Source organism: Macrobrachium nipponense, chromosome 43 (assembly GCF_015104395.2).
Source record: "Macrobrachium nipponense isolate FS-2020 chromosome 43, ASM1510439v2, whole genome shotgun sequence".
Classification (NCBI taxonomy): domain Eukaryota; kingdom Metazoa; phylum Arthropoda; class Malacostraca; order Decapoda; family Palaemonidae; genus Macrobrachium; species Macrobrachium nipponense.
Genome location: NC_061104.1, coordinates 24285181 through 24290180, shown reverse-complemented (window position 1 = coordinate 24290180; position 5000 = coordinate 24285181). Strand labels below are relative to the sequence as shown.

The 5000-nt window shown below is 40.9% G+C and overlaps 1 long non-coding RNA gene across 1 annotated transcript in view; it reads left to right on the top strand.

The window, feature by feature from the left end:
- LOC135213928 (uncharacterized) overlaps positions 1 to 5000 on the top strand; it is a 263147-nt gene that overhangs the window by 34238 nt on the left and 223909 nt on the right. The gene's annotated exons all lie outside the window — the stretch shown is intronic.

The window sequence follows — 5000 nt, the reverse complement described above, 5'->3', positions numbered from 1 at the left end:
AAGCATAAATCAGAAATACAAAAATAAGATATTACGGTAACTGAGATAAAGTGATAACTACGTATAGTGATTTGTTTTTTAACTGATTTGGTCTCTTTACTAGCAGACGAACTGATGATTACTACGTATAGTGACTTGTTTTTTAACCGATTTAGGTCCTTACGTAGCAAAGAAGCTGGAAATGTATATTATATTATTACAAATAATAACTGACGCTTTCGTAAGAGGTAAAATGGAGATGTTTTTGTAGATTATCCCTTAGAATCTCATGTTTTCGTTAGTGAGGTAATAGCAATATTAACTGGAAGCCGGCATGACCTAACATCAGCGATTTGGGTTTTGTTAAAATTTGTGTTAATCCATCAAGCAAAGGAAACGAAACACCCGGTTATAGTCTCACGATGCACTATAAAATGCAAACGAGTTATTCCCCAGATAAGGGAATAGTGTAAAGAACCAAGAAAGTAGAATTTAAGATATACTTTGCTGCCGCAGACAGTATTTATAAAACACAATAATACTAATAAATGGATAGAGACATAAAAAAAGGAAGAGCTCCGTACTGCTAGAACTGCTTAAAGGAAGCGAGAAAATAACGAAAAACTACTGAAATGAAGTGGAAACAAAATGAAATAATGAAATACCTAAAGCCAAAAAAAAAAAAAAAAAAAAAATGTTAAACTTTGCTTCTTCCATGAATATTCATAACTTTGCGAAGGACAAAGGACTTGGGAAGAGGAGGAGGAGGAAGATGGAGAAAACGACGAGTCATGTTTGCGTTAAGGATAAGAATCAGCGCGTCTGATTTAAATACGAGTTTGTGAAGTATTTTACTGAAAGATGAAGGTGCGACGGAAAAAGACCAATACATAATCATTTTCTCCTTCGTTCTCTCTCTCTCTCTCTCTCTCTCTCTCTCTCTCTCTCTCTCTCTCACTTTAGGTTAGGTCTAACTCGAAGAACTCAAGATTTTGCATTCTCTCTCTCTCTCTTTTAAGTTTGACATCTAGCTCTCAGTAGTTGAATATTGTTATAGTCTCTTCCTCTCTCTCTCTCTTTTGGGTTGAGGTCTAACTCTAAGAACTCAAGTATAGTCTCTCTCTCTCTTTCTCCCTCTCTCTCTCTTTCTCTCGCTATTAAGTTTGACATTTAGCTTTCAATAGTTGATATTGTTATAGTCTCTCTCTCTCTCTCTCTCTAGGTTAGGTCTAACTCAAGGTTTTACACACACACACTCTCTCTCTCTCTCTCTCTCTCTCTCTCTCTCTCTCTCTCGCTATTAAGTTTGACATAAAGCTTTCAGTAGTTGATATTATTGTAGTCTCTCTCTCTCTCTCTCTCTCTCTATCTCTCTCTCTCTCTCTTGATTTTGAAGTCTTAACAGCCAAAATTTTAGAATGTTTACATCTCTCTCTCTCTCTCTCTGTGTCTCTCTCTGTCTGTCTGTCTGTCTCTCTCGGGGTTGTGAAGTCTCAACATCCAATATTTAAATGTTACCATCTCTCTCTCTCTCTCTCTCTCTCTCTCTCTCTCTCTCTCTCTCTCTCTCTCTCCCTTGTTAATGGTAGGTGTAGTTTCTAGCACCCAGGATTTAGCTCGACTTGAACGGATGAATCCGCGTAAGGATGAAATATCCTAAACAAGGGTTACATCGCCATTTTGCGCCTCGTAATAAAAAGAAATTAAATGCCCTGCCCTCGGCCGTGTCCACAGTGAAATATTTCCTCTCGTGTTGGTAAAAGAAAGAAGGATGCTCTCCATAAAAAAAGAAATGAGAGGAAACATAACACCAACGTCAGAGCGAGGCTAAACACCTCACACCCGCCTTCGAAGCTTTCCCTAGTAATGTTAAAACCGCTGCAAAACATTCGCAAATTATTCAGCATTCCTCACGCGTTGCTTTTATGATCGTCCTGTGATGTATGTGCGCATAAACCTTCCATGTAGTTTAAAGAAAACGGAAATGCTGAGGAGGGGTGACTTGTAAATACTGGTCTGAGTGCTTACATCAGACAATCTAGTCACGAATTAGGTGGGTGGGGGTCAAGACCCCACCGGCCGGTGTGGTAGTGCGGGAGGAGGAGGAAAATGAGAAAAGAAGAGAGAAATGGGTTGGAGGAGGCGGCAGGGGAGGGAGGAGAGAGAGATAAAAGTAGTTGCATGTGTGCGTGTATGTGCGCCTTGAGACGAGGTTGGTGATTATACTACCCTCAATGCCTCAGTGAAACGGCTCTCTTTGCACTCAGTTGTCCGCCAGTTATTAGGGATCCATAACTCGAACTGAAATGATAAAATAGAATCATTTTTATATTCAAATGAAGAAAAATATAAGGCTAATCGGGCAAAATCTCCGCGTCGCAGCGTGAATTAAAATCGTATCGATATGCGAGAACTTGGCGCCTCATATTTTAAAACCTAATCTCTCTTAAAAGGATTTTCCAATCTCGTTTCCTTCTATCCAGGATCTAAGGTTAAAGGTAACGCTGTCTAGGACCTGGCAACGAACCTTTTTGGGGAAAAGCAGGTGAAAATGGACTCAAATGTACAGAAATAAAAATAAATAACCCAAATAACCCAGTTCATGGAGTTCTTTGAAAACATGCATAAGAATGCAAGTTGGGTTTTTTTTTCACAGGGGAACAAAGGGAGATGAACGTAGTCCAATGTGAATTAACCCTCATAAAAGCAATATGGAAACAACTATGTGTGGGGGAGGAGGGTGGACTGAAATCTTCAGGAAAACAGAGAAAGCCTAGTATATAAAAGGTGGGTAGGGGGAGGTGGGTAGAAGCATGGCACTAATAAAAGTTGAATAGACCTAAAACGATAAGTAACATGAATGGTATTCTGGTTATCATCCCCTTTACCATCAGCTACGTTTATCTTTTTATTGTTTTTGTGCTGAGTCTATAGTAGATTCACATCAACCGTGCATTTGATGTCTAGGCCCGTCCCTTACAACGCTCCTGATTGGCTGTTGATAAGCCAGTCACACAGCTGGAAACTCTTAGTCTCTCTCGAGAGTTCACATGGGTAGGATGTATGTTCCACCTATCATGAGGTATACGTCTTTCAGGAGAGATGGAACATACATCCTGCCTATATGAACTTTCAAGAGAGACTGAGAGTTTCCAGCCCTGTGGTTGGCTTATCAACAGCCAATCAAGAGCGTCTTACGGAGGTGGAACATAGATCCTACCCATGTGAACTCTCTCGAGAGACAGAGTTTCCAGCCCTGTGATTGGCTTATCAACAGCCATTCAGGAGCGTCGTACGGGACTGGCCTAGACATCAAATGCACGGTTGATTCGAATCTATTATGGTACGAGGGCACTCTTCCTAGTCCCATACAAAACCAAGTACTCTTGATAGCTTGCAATGATCGTCCTGGGAAGTCTTGGGCTATCGGCCAAGTGACAGACATTGGGATGAGTCACGAACAGTCATGTCATTGTAATGACTGTTATCATTGCTTTTGTTATTTTGTAATATCACCATTAACAACTCGGTATTGAATTTGTACCGTATTTTCATGGGCTGATTAACGCAAACCTTGGCTGCTATATTCTGAAAGACGGCAGAAATTGAGTTCGGTGACATCACTCTATGAGAAGAAGTGATTATTTCATTGCAATGGAGAAGAAGAGAAGAGAAGAGGTAAAGAAGAAACGAAAAGTATTGGTGAAAATTTATAATAAAAATATGAGAAAAGTCTAGAGGAAGAGAGGCGAAAAGTGACCTGAAAAGAAAAAAGTAGAAAATTGAAGGAAAAGAACAGGTTAAGGAAAGAACAGAAAAAACTGAGGGTAAGGCGAGATTAACATACAAGTATAAAATTCGACGAAGTTTCTTCGGCGCAATCGAGTTTCTTGTACAGCAGATAATGCTCTATGAAACTTTCACCCAGGACCCATGAAACACCGCCGCTGCCCATGAAACTTTCAGCTACGGCCTGGTGATGGCCTGTATAAATGGCACCTCTAGCGGTGCCAGACGCAAGATCATGACTAACTTTAACCGTAAATGAAGTAACGAATGAGGCTAGAGGGCTGCAATTTGGTGTGTTTGATGATTGGAGGGTGGATGATCAACATACCAATTTGCAGCCGTCTAGCCTCAGTAGTTTTTATGGTCTGAGAGCGGACGGACAGACAAGGTCATCTCAATAGTTTTCTTTTACTGAAAACTAAAAAGAGAGAGAGAGAGAGAGAGAGAGAGAGAGAGAGAGAGAGAGAGAGAGAGAGAGAGAGAGAGAGAGAGAAAAGAAGGCAGTCTAAAGGTGGGAGAAAAGTTGCATCTTCAACCAGAGCCGCCCTTGATATCTGGCACGGCCCGACATTCCGCTCTCAATCTGGGATGACGTCTGGCCCGGTAATAAATTTCCCCGTACGCCAAATTACAAGACACGAAACGCTTAACCGTGGGGAGCTCGTTTTATCAGGGGGTAATAGCGCGAATTAAAGAAATTAATTGTGAATTAAGAGCGCACTTTCGGACGTCTTCTTCCAAATAGAGAGCAAGTCGTGAGGAGGACATCTCCTTGTGATGAATTCACAGCACAGCGGGAAGGTTTGCGGCGTCAACTGACTCGAAAATCAGGAGTATAATGTTTTTGTGTGTGCGCGTACCATTAATTGCAAGTACGGAGGTCGTAATAATGCTGAATGGAGGAACTGAACTGAAAAGGTCACACGAGTAAAAATGCAACGAGATTATTATTATTCATATTTATTAATTTCATTTTATTTTTTTTTTTTTTTTTTTTTGTTTATCACGGTCATCCTATTCGACTGGGTGGTTTTTATAGTGGTGGGTTCCGGGTTGCAATCTGCCTCCTTAGGAGTCCATCACTTTTCTTACTATGTGCACTGTTTCTAGTAGCATACTCTTCTGCATGAGTCCTGGAGCTACTACAGCATCTACTTTTACCAGGTTCCATTTAAGGGGATCTTGGGACCGGGACCGTGCCTAGTGTTCCTATGATTATGGGTACAATTTCC